Consider the following 12,831-nt stretch of genomic DNA (forward strand, 5'->3'; position numbering starts at 1 on the left):
CTATTAGGTAAGGTAATCCATTTAGTCTTTTTGAAATTGCTATAGTTTATTAATTTAACTAATTTAACTAAATCTTTAAATTATAATCCTAAATACCTTGTAACGATTTGCCAATACCAAATCAGCAAGTACAGTTCCATTGGTGAGATATTGGCTCAAAGGCAGCTTTAGGTTTGTTATTTGGCAGATAGGAAACTAAATAATAAGAAGGTGAGAAAATTGATAATGAGAGAGCAGACAAGAAAGAAACAAATTTACAAGAAAATGTATAATATTGAATTTCCTTTAGTTTCCATTAAAACTGCGGGTACCTCAGAAGACTGTCAGTTCACTGTTCCATCAGTAATACCATAATTTATTCTTTTGTTACAGCATAAGGATTGGAGATGAAAAGGCCCAGGCTAGCAGGAGGCACAGGAAGAGATTATGTATGCAAATGATTCTGTAGCTCTTGTACCAGGAGAGAGTTTGTCTTGTAATATTTCTTTTTAGTCTCACAGAGAAATCTGTGGTTGGTTACCCAAAAAGCAAAATTGTGAGGTTAAAAAGAAGAAAGAGAAAAGAAGAGAATATTTGAAAGGGGTATGCAAAGCTATGATGAAAAGCCAAATGTGTGATAACAGCAGTGTCGGTGATATATTTTTTTTTGAGCTAAGAATGGACGGGTTGAGGGGGTGGGTAAGGAACGTGAGGCACTTTGGAGAAGCAAGGTTAAGGGTATTCAGGCTTGGGGAATTGAGGACATCTGGTCATATCCAGACAAAATGTAATGTTTGTGCCTGGTGGTAGGTGGGAGTGACCCAGGTCCGCTGCGTCCTGACGCCTCTTCCCAGGAACAGGCAGCTGTTCCACAGAGCAGAGGTGCCTGACACTGCTTTCCCCCTCCCAAAGACAAAAGGACACTGAGGGAGAATTTTAAAGACATCAAAGGGCTGAGTGGATGACCACGTCCCTGTAGCTGGCATTTCTACTAGTCCAGTAAGGTCAGGGAGGAATGAAGAGATGAAGAAGTTGGAACATTCTGGTTGGAGTGGGAGTGAGGGATGGAGGAGGGCTAATTTGAACGAGCCTTCTTCTTCCAGCACAGAGTCATTCAATAAACATTTTTTTCTTTCTTTGTATTTTAGCTTACAAACATTGGCTCCTCTGAAAAGGTCACTCCGCTATTCATTTGTGGCTCTCAGCAGCTGGGAATACCTTAGAACCACAGAGAACAATTAGGAGAGACAAAAAAATCAGAGTCATTGCTAAGCCAAAAAATGGAGGAAAGATTAACTTCTAAATTTTTTTTTAATAACAACAAAAACACAACATTTCTCTTTAATTCATAACCTTAATAAATTCTACTTATCATTTACAATAATTCTAAGGTGTTCTAAAAACACTTTTATTTAAAAAAGAGTTTCGTATTAGTTTGAATTACTTTAGGAAAGAAATACCCTATTCTACCACTAAAAGTTATGGGAAAATCCATAGGGAAACATTTTCCACTCTTACTACTGAAGAAAGAATCTAATAAGGATTACTGAGTTTTGGAGACCAGAGACTTGTGTTCACACCCACAATAAAATGTTAGGCTACTACATCAGAAAAGCCTTGGTTCATTTATTTTGACACAAGTATTTGAACTAATTTTGTTTCCTTGGTAAGTAAATGGTCTATAGACTCTTCAAAGTATTGTCAGCTAAAATATTATTAATGTGAATTCACTCAACTCATCTCATAATTTGGCTGAGAAATGAGATGTGAAGACTGTATTTAATGGTAACAAAAGATGGAGGCGGGGAGCTGAGAGAAGAATAAAGAAGATGAACAGTGAGGTTGAATTTATGGTAGTTAAGAGCAAGAAAGTGGTAGGCACCAGCAGTTGGGCAGAGGTCATGAAACTTGGATTTTGCTATCAATTAATATTCAGATCAGCTTGAAAAATAAACTCTGTGGTTAATAAACACAGAGAGGGAATAGTTATAAAGCGTTCATAGTTTGCTCAAGTAAACTCCTATTAACACTGTGAAGAAGACTTTTGGATACAAAATATTGGTATATTAACGCTAATTACCAAAAAAAGTGTAACCATTGTCCAACTAACTCCAAATGAGCACACTTTCACAGAGTCCCTGAGAAATCTTTTTTGGGAGTGAAATTTTGAGGAAGAGAAAGTTAAGCTTGGAGGAGACTGTGGAATAAGTCTTTGTCCCACAACTTCAATTATTGTGCCAGGGCCCAAGTTGTCAGATGAATTTTTTGCTTTGCTTCAGTGGAAAAACTCTTGTTTCTCTACTTGCGAGCCTTCTCTCCCAGGCTCTCTGAGATTCCCCTTTGTTCCCGCACACTGTCACTGCAGGAAGTCATCCTTGGACTCTCAAGACACTCCTTATCTGAGTTTCAGATAATGTTTCCAGTTGTTCTCCAGTGTACTTTATCATGATTCCGATATGCAGCTTTACCCTTTATTGAACTCTAAGCTTCTTGCAGGCCATGACCATGACTGTGTCAGAATTATCTTTTCAGATAACAGATGTTCAAAAATATTTAAATCACCTAATCTCCGTACAGCTCTAGAAATAACATTCCACATGAACTATGGGGCACATTGCTGGGATTTTCCTAATAATTCAATATAATCTAGTTCCGATGCATGAAATTCGTTCACTTAATGAATGGTCCCAATGTCTTCATCCATCTAATGTTTCATTGAGTTTATGCTGGACATTAATTCTAACGTGATTATACTCCCACCTCCGTCGTAGGCTGCATTAGGAAAGCCTACTCTTTGGCCTGGAAGATACAGTGACCACTAGTCCCAGTTTGTGCAGGACTGAGGGGTTTCCTAGGATATGGGATTTTCAGTGCTAAAGTGGAATAACAGGAGGTGAACTGGGATAGTTAGTCACGCTAACACTGCTTCCCCAAGTCCACGAAGGATACTTCTGTTAGAGCTCTCATAGAAATCTTTGATTTTGTTTTTCGTCTCTCTCACTAGACTGAGTTTGTCATACTGTAACCCTGGCATCGAGCAGTGTCCGATATTTAATTGATCCCTTAAACGTGTGTTGAGTGCATAAAAGAATAGAGGAATACATGCATAAATGAAGAGGGAACAACGATTTTCTTTATTTCCCCATGAAGAGAGGAAACACCCTTTCAGTATCTCAACACTGTTGCAGGAGCTTTTCAGAGAAATCACGGTTTCAACTGCAACGCAAAGATTCATGGATAACTTTGGCGCCCTCTTCCAAGGAAGAGGCCCAAGGAACACACCAAGAACTGCCTGCTCTCCTTTTTTGTGCAATTCCAGTGTTTTCTCTTTCAAAAAGTCTTCTCTCAGCCTCCTCCCACTGTGAGCAGACTCAGTTGCTTCCCTTTCTGGGCTTCCAGAGCATTTGTGTGTCTTCTCTGCTACTCTGAGAGCATCTGCAACTATCTGTATCTTATTCTGGATCACCAGAAATTAGCATTATATCTGGTCCATAGTACGTGCTCAAAAAAGGAATACAAGAAAATGTTGAACATATAGGGAATTTATTCACAAGTGTTTCATAAGACAGAAATAGAAGTGAGAGGGACTAAACTTAAGAGGGAGATATTCATGATAGCAACATAGATTAATTAAGCACTCAGTATTCATTATTTAATCCTATCTCACAACAAACTTCATGAAGTTTGAATTATCCCCATTTTATGGGAGAAAATTAAAGGTCAGAGAGATTAAGTAATTGCCCAGAGTCACAAAGTACATGGGTGGCACAGTCCAGTCTGGCTTCACATTTATTTCATTTTACTCACTTTCATCTAGGGATAGAGATTTTTGACGTGGACAATTACAGTACCACCTATGAAGGAAGCAGGAGTTTAGAAAACAGGCTCCCAGCATATATTAGAGATGGAGAGGGGTATGGACAAGAAATACTGAGGGTTTATATTATTATTATTAAAACAGTTTGTGGAACCAACCACCCTGAAAGTTCCCTTTGGAATGTGATATGTAGACATGACTTCTTCAAAGCTCTCACTTTTCCAAAACACTCTAAATTTTGAGATTTGTAGGTAGAAAAAGCTAATATATAGGCCTGGACCTAATTTTGTTTTTATATTTTTCAGGGAGGTAAGAGTGAACATGATTACGAGTATGTGATCTTTAGGGACTCAGAAGAAAAAAAAATCCAGTCCCAGAAAACACCTGAAACCCAAAACCCTGGAGGAATTCCACTTATGAAAAGGAGAATGCTTAACAGACAGGAAAGCTTGAAAAGGGTCCTAGAACTGAAAGCTTTATGAATTTTAAAGAAAGTATGTGTGGGGGGGGGTAGGGAAGAGGTATTCAGGGTTAAATTTTAGTTGTTTTATAATCAGACATGCAAAGAAATAATATAGTTTCTTTCCTTCCTATAACTGGGTTGGGAAGTAGGTGAAGGAACAAGAGATGCTTTTTCAAATTTTAATTTTAAAAACTGTTGTAAAATACATGTTACAATTAACCATTTTAAGTGGCAGAACAAGAGACACAATTTAACTTGCCGATTAAAATAACTTCCGGATTAAACAGTTGTGTTCAGGTAAATATTTTGTCAATTCAAAAGTCAGCTCCCTACTGGGGATGTTCCTCCCTCTTTGTTTTTCTGCACAAGATAGTGTCCAGAGGGGAAACCACTTTTGGCAATGAAGCCAGTTGGCATTTATTAACTATTTTTCATTGGTCTTGGCCACCTAGTGAATAGTCTGAAGTAGTCTGTGGACTAGTCTCCACTGAAGTATACCTGGAAAGTCCACTGTGTCTCTAGCTGTTTCCACCAGCATCTTCCTTCACAGCTCCAACCCCAAAGTTGCATATCCAACTTCTGACCATCTTCTTCTGGAAGGGGAGAGACTTTCGTTTTCTTCTTCCCTGAAAGAAACTTCCTCTGCATCCTATCCTTCTTTTTCCTCATAGCACTGAGAACAATGGCTCAGCCTTAATTGTGGATGAGTTGTCCTCTCTACACCTTGCAAAAACTCTAATTTGAGTCTGCCAAGTATAGCTTTTAATATGGGAGCCTTGTCAAACTTGGGAACAAGAATTACTGAAGACCAAACAACACCAAAATATTATCCTTATCACATATATAAATACAACTTCAAAACTGATAACTGGGATCAATAGCTGCATGTCATCTTTACTGGATGCCGTCTAAATCCAATCTTAAAAGAAAAAATAATAGAAAACCATTTTTTTTCAGAAAATAAATTGAAAGAAAACAATTCACTTATTTAAATATTCATGCGTCTGTTCTATGTGCTTGCCATGCATTTTCCTCGCTATGTATCCAAGAATTGGATTTAGCAAATAAGGGGGAACTTTCAGAGTGAGTTATCACTACACACTCATACACACACACACACACACACACACACACACACACGATTTAATTTGAAATAACAGGTAATCCTCCTACTTTTGACTTTATTTTAATCAGAGAAACAATAGAAGCCTATAATTAAGTCTATAGGTCATGATTCAATACCATAGAATACATGTTCTTTATCTCCATAAGAAAAACTTTTAAAAGGTAAAAGAAACATCTTACCTTGCTAGGACCTAGAATAATTTTGGAAGTTTTGTCCATTTCAAAATAATATTCAATTATATTTAGAGTCTTTGCCTTTAAAAGTTTCTGTGAAAATTTTCTCTGACAATGTAATCATTATTTTCCAATGTTTTTAATAACTATTAACCTCCTATATCTGATAATTACATACTAATATATACCATATTAAGAATATTAAGAATAAAAGCTTTCTTAATGTTTAATATCCACTTTTGATGTTTTGTCTTTTCTGGGATGAAATCATATGAACTAACGATAGCTATCAATTTAATTAAAACAGCAGTATGTCTGAGTTTCTTTTTTTTTAATATTGAGATAAGTTAGACATTGATATCTCAGGCATAGCTGGTTAATTACATTAATATTGAGGCAAGAACAATTTTTATAAACAACATTTATACCTCAGGTTTTCCGGAGGCCTTTTAATATGGAAATGGAAGGAGATCAAAAGATAACGGAAAGAACACAGGTTTGAACAGAAAGAATTCATCTGAAAAGGACTGAAAGTACTGAGATGTGGTTAACCCCAGCTGCACCGAACTACACTGGATGGAACAAATGTTAACAGTCACCTTTGCTTACATTTATGCAATATTCCTGGTTGTTCTGACTTATTCTGCTGCTAGTATGGTCAATACATTATTTTTACGTAAGTTTGTTCTATCTTTATGCAACCAGCATTATCAGTCACACATGGAATTGGGCGGTGCTGCTTTCTAAGAACAAGTTAGGTTTTGTAGTGGCTGCCTGTCAATTTCAAACTAAGCTGTACCAAAAAGCTTTAGTTTTCCTCTACCCCATCACATTTGCCACCTGACCTCAGTCCTTCACAATAGACCACAGAAAAGCGAGGATGGGGGTGGGGGGCTAATCTCTGATCCTTTTCAAATCTATTTTAGGCGAATGGATCAATACGTACTGAACACCAACTTTGAGAAACTACAGAGACCTTTACCTTTTTTTATATTTTCCCAAATATCCATTATTCTTCATTTCCTACATTCAGGGAAAGTGTATGATGGGCAGAAGGCAGCAAGCCAAGTGGTCTTTTGGGGTTAAGATAAAATGAAAAATAACCCGCCAGGTGTTGGAACATCAATGAAGAGTTCAAACAATAGGTATGAATAGTGTTGGTGGCATCTAGAATTTGAGATAGTTGCTATGATCTGAAGATCCTCAGAGAGCTATAATTGTGTTGGATGTGCCCTAATAAAATTGTGAAAGAGGCACATTTAGGCAGTAATAACAGCTAAGATTTATAGAGTACTTCCTATGTATGAGGCATTTTTCTAACAAGTTTTATTTTAGTTAATCTTCACAATTACATTGTGAGGGATATACTATCACTATTTTTGTTTTACAGATAAGGAAAATGAGGCACAGAAAGGTAAATTACAGGAGACAGTAAATGGTGGAGTACTTACATTCATGAAGACTGATACAAGAGGCCACACATTTAATCTCTATACAAGTATCGTCTAATCATGGTAGACTTGACTTCATTAAAAAATAAACTGAAACGCAGAAAAATATGCTCACATGTATGGTCAAATGTTTGACAACAATATCAAGAACACTCATTGGGGAAAAGGCAATCTCTTCAACAAGTGTTATTGGGAAAACTGGATATCCATATGCAAAAGAATGAAGCTGTACCCTTATTTTATATACCATATATAAAAATTAACTCAAAATGGGTTAAAGACCTAAATGTAAGAACTCAAACTATAAACTCCTAGAAGAAAATAGAGGGAAAAAATTCCTGACAATGAAATTGGCAATAATATCTTGGATACGATAAAAAATAAAAAGCACAGGTAACAAAAGTAAATATAGACAAATGAGACTACATTAAACTTTAAAACTTCTGAGCATCAAAGGACACAATCCACAGAGTGAAAAACAACCTACATAATGGGAGAAAATATTTGCAAATAATATATCTGATAAGGAGTTAACATCCAGAATACATAAAGAATTCCTACAACTCAATAACAACAAAAAATAAATAATTGCAATTTTAAAAAATAGGCAAAGGACTTGAGTAGATATTTCTACATTTCTACAAATGGCCAATAAGCATATGAAAAGATGCTCAGTATCACTAATCATTAGAGAAATACAGATCAAAACCATGAGATATCACTACATTTGTTAGAATGGCTATTATGAAAAGACAACAAATAAGTGTTGGTGAGAATGTCGAAAAAAGGGAATCTTTGCACACTGTTTGTGGGATTGTAACATGGTGCATTTTCTATGGAAAACAGAATGCCAGTTCTTCAAAACAGTAAAAATATAATAGAACCATATGATCCATATGATCTAGCCACTAGATCCCACTACTAGATAGATAGATAATAGATAGATAGATGATACACACACATATGCGTATGTGTGTGTGTGTGTGTGTGTGTGTGTATGTGTGTATGTGTATGATTTGAAAGCAGGGTCTCAAAGAGGTATTTGCACACCGATGTTTAGAGCAGCACTAGTCAAGAGATGAAAGCAACCCAAATGTCCATCAACAGACGAATGGATAAAAAATGTGGTCTACACTTACAATGGAATATTATTTAGCCTTAAAAAGGAAGGAGATCTTGTCACATGTTACAGCATGAATGAATCTTGAGGACATTATGCTAAGTGAAATAAACCAGTCACAAAGTGACAAATACTCTATGATTCCACTTATATGAAGTATATAGAGTTGTCAAATTCATAGAAACTGAAAGTAGAATGGTGGTGCCAGACACTTGGGGGGAGGAGGAAATCAGAGTTGTTCAATGGATATAGAGTTTCAGTTTTACAGGATGAAAAAGTTCTGGAACTCTGTTGCACAACAATGTGAATATAGTTAACACTACTGAACTTTACAGTTAAAAATGGTTAAGATGATAAATTTTATGTTATATGCTTTTTACCACAAAAAATATTTTTTACCATTAAAATAACAAATAAATAAATACATACATACATACATACATACATACATACATACATAAAATGGAGATACTGGCTAGTTGAAAGACACATATAAACACTTTTCTTCTAAGATTTCTAAGATCTATTCCTGCTCTGATATTTTTTTGCAGTATTCTAAATTAGGTACAACAGTTCCTTATGTATTTGCAGAAACTTTCTCTAAAGTCACCAGTGTTCATAATTGCCAGAACATTGTATGACCTACCAATCCTATCCCATAGTAGTATTCAGTATGTCAATTCTTCTGATCCCATCATCTAACAACTTTCCAAATAGTGGGTAGTTTGGGCTTTATCAGAAAAACCAATTGTTAACATGCTGTCTTACTGAAATAATACCCAATTCTTTAATGTGTCTATATATGTATTTTTATTTCCTTCCTGATGAAAGAAATATCCTATTGAAAGAAACATTTTGTTAGGAAGGGGGACAGGAAGAAAGAGAGTTTTGACCCCCTCAGCTCCCCAAATCATTGAGTGACTTCTTAGTCAACAAAGAAGAATATTAGGCCAGTGAAGTAAAGCAGTGTGCCTGACAGGGAAAAAACAAAACAAAACAAAACAACCAATACTTCCGGATAGGGATTCAGGAAAGACAGAAAAAAACAGGACTCTTTCCAGGGAGCTGACAATAGAGTTTGGTTGTTGGTCAATTCATTTATGCTGCATTAATATTCAACATTGACTGGATTGTATTCTATTACTTTCTTTCTCCACTGACGTCAGGTAATTATTAGTGGAGCTGGGTTTTCCCCTCCTGTTTGCGCATGCCCAGGACATCTCCCCAAATGAGACTGCCATGCAGGAATGTACTGGAAGGGAGCACTGGAAGAATGAGAAATGTAGTAAGGCCATTGGAAGAACAAGTGGGGAAGGGACATTACTCTCTCTGCCCAAGATAAGAAAGGTATAGAGAAAAACAAGATGGTGATCACTAACAAAGAAAGTCTAAGTTCTCTTCCCTCTTCCCAGAGAGAGTGCTCACATCTCTCCAGGTTTCAGAGCCCAGAAGGTGATGAGTGAATAGATAACAGCCAGAGAAATGCAGCAAGGACTTCTATAGAGGAGAGATGATGATTCTACGGGCCACGAGCTAACAGAAAATTCTTGGTCACTTTCAAGATTCGATACTTGAAGAGTTTCAGAAAGCCCTGGGAAGTTGAATACAAAAGTGAGTGCAAACCAAGGTCTGCCACAGCTACTCAGGAAGACAAACCATGGGTAGGAAGACAAACAATGAGTCAGCGATTGTGATTGATGAGAATGGATTCTGTAGATAGAGGCTGCTCAGGAATCCCTGGGATCTCTTGGAGAATAATCCCTCTGTATTTGATAGCTTGCTATGCAGAATTTTCTGTTAATTAAATCTTTTAATATAATTCAGTGACAAGAGTTCTCGTATTGAATTTCAAATAATTCTGGGTTTGGGGGAAGAAGAACAGGGAAGAAATTACAACACTGGATGGTATTATATGAAATTAACTAGCCACAGGGAATTTATAAAAGATTGATTACAAGGGTTTTTACTCATGATTTTTCTATTCTTTACTATTTGCGTTTCTAGCTATTGAATCCATGTGATATTTCAGCAAGGCTCTGATAGATAGTCTTTAAAGTTCTTGCATTAAATGAAGCAGATTGACTATTAATCTATCTCCTAGTATTTTTTAACATAATGCAAAATCATATCATTCAATGACTAACAGACATTTTTCTGGCAAATGTTTGTTTTTCTTTCTTTTATCTCTTTGACAGAACAGCAAGATTGTATATATTAGCATAATAGATATACGTGCACACATATGAAGACCATTTTGCAGTTGCACACAAACAGGTTCGGTTCAAAAAATTCACGTTTGGCCTAGTTGATTGGAACTTGGAATGACTGTATGTATTAATATAAAAATATTGTTAGAATGTAGTTCTTTTAAAATTATGCTCCCATGGAGTAACTTCAAAAACAGTAATGCAGCTTCCACCTGGATTTTTTATGATGTTTATTTTGGTAGAAGCTAACTGACACATAAGAAATCTGACCATCTTGAGACCTCCAAGCTAAAGAGGCCATATATAGGCTCTCTGACATCAGCCCAGCATTAACTGCCAGCCTTGTTTCCAGCACAGCTGAGCTTTCAGCTGCCTGGAACCCCTGTCTGACTGCAAATGCATGAGAGACTGCAAGAGATAACTACTTGGTTGCTGTGTTAGTGTTGGGATGATTCACTATGCAGTAATAACAACCAGAACAGCTCGTAATAGAACCCAGGACTGTGGGACTCTAATACTCATCTAAAGGTCTACACTTAATGCTTTACTTAACTCTTGGTTACTGTTCTTACTTTTCTGCAATAAAATCTAGTATGAGACTCAGTTTAGTATATAATTATATATTTATCTATTAAGTTTAGAATATTCATAGTTGTTTGATTTCTGCAAAAATGTCCCTGAATTCTATTCTATTTCCTAACAAAACAGAGACTCACTATTTTACAAATAATGGTCATGCTCTCAGTCACTTAACCCACCTTTATTGAGTATCTGCTATATGTCAGGCAGGCAGTGTAAAAACTACTATAGATACAAAAATGAATTAACATGAGCTTCATCATCTTGTCACAGATGGAGGGCTGGGAGAAAATGGGGAAAGATGCTCATATAAACAAATAGGACAACAAAATAAGAAGAGTTCTGCAATGGAGGAAAGCACAAAAGAGATGCTGGTTGAGCAGAGTCTAAAAGTTAAGTTTCTCAGGTGGTTGGAGGAAGAAGAGGGGAGAATGGAGAAAGGAAAAGACTGCCTGGCTGATTACTCTGTGATACAAACCTCAAGTTCTTAGTCAAGATCCCCTGAGCACACACCAGTCAGAAGAAGGGAGCTGGAGAGAAGAATCCAAAGGGCAAAAGCTGCGATGGCCTTCTGGAAAAGTGGCTCTGGAGGAATGTTGAGCTTGAGGGAATCCAGAAGTAGGCATCCAGATGCTATTCTGTCAGGAGAGTTTCAAAATTAAAGATTGCCTATATTCAGTCTACCAAGCATTAACTTTGGATAAAGATATTCTCTCTCTCTCTTTCTCTCTGTCTCTGTCTCTCTGTCTCTCTTTGTCTCTCTCTGTCTCTCTCTCTCTCTCTCTCTCTCCCTCTCTCCCTCCCTCCCTCGCTTTCTCCCTCTCTCCCTCTCTCCCTTATAAAGTAATAGTAATAGCTCTTGCTCCTAAACTTACTTTTGTTTCCAGAGTAATGAGTAGTTAATGTCTATGGAGATTCCTGATTTCCTTGCTAAGAAAAAAAATGTTTTAGGGATGGAAATAAGCATTATTTCAGTAGTATTGGTTTATATTTTAAGAAAAAGGAAAACATCTCTTTATCTTTGTTCAAGCAGTGTGCACCACTCAAGGGAGCTATTTTTAACGCATTATATTTCTCACTCAATGAGGTAGCAAGCAATGTTTTCTCAAATGGTTGTCTCACTCACATCCTTCATTTAGCCACTCACAACTAAAGACTGCCCTGTTTGCTTATTTAGTTAGTTAGCAATTTTGGACCCATTTTTATTTTTTTACCTTTTAAAAATCTGCCCAGCTTCCTTCTATTGGGGGATCTGTTTCTTAACAGTTGAGGCTGTAGATCACATACCCTCAATCACATACCCTCACCTGGCCTGCTACGAGTGAGCCGATGAGTCAGGCTGGTCAATAAGAGTATTGCATTCCCTCTCAAACACAGTGATTGGTTCAAGAAAGAGCATGTGACCCAAGCAGAACCAGTGTTTTTCAAGGATTGTTGTCGATGATGAGAGGCGGGGATTATTTACTCATTAGAGGTCATTAACAACAAGGACTATATAATTCTGGTACTATCAGGATTCATCTCCATAGGAGACAAATTAAAGCCAACATCAAAAAAAAGCAAAATTAGTCGATGAACCTGGTTCCATGCTAGAAGCTATCAACCCTTTGCCTTTTAGTTTAGATAAGCCAATAAATTAAGTTTTTCTGGCTTCAGCTAGTTTGAGTTGGGTTTCTGTCACTTCCAACCAAGAGTCCTGACTAATTAAATTCATTCTTGTGTTTGGATTCATAGTTCTGGAAACAAGTTTGACCATCCATATGATATACCATCTCACTACCCTCCTTCCTAACTCCCTGACATATTCATTCAGTGTGGTGTGGTTGTTAGGAGCAAAAGCTTCGAACAAAGACAGAAGTGGGTTTTAATAGCATCTCTACCATGTACAAACGGTGTGCCTTTGAGCAAACCAATAA

The sequence above is a fragment of the Rhinolophus ferrumequinum genome, chromosome 3 (genome assembly GCF_004115265.2).
Source record: "Rhinolophus ferrumequinum isolate MPI-CBG mRhiFer1 chromosome 3, mRhiFer1_v1.p, whole genome shotgun sequence".
Taxonomy (NCBI): Eukaryota; Metazoa; Chordata; class Mammalia; order Chiroptera; family Rhinolophidae; genus Rhinolophus; species Rhinolophus ferrumequinum.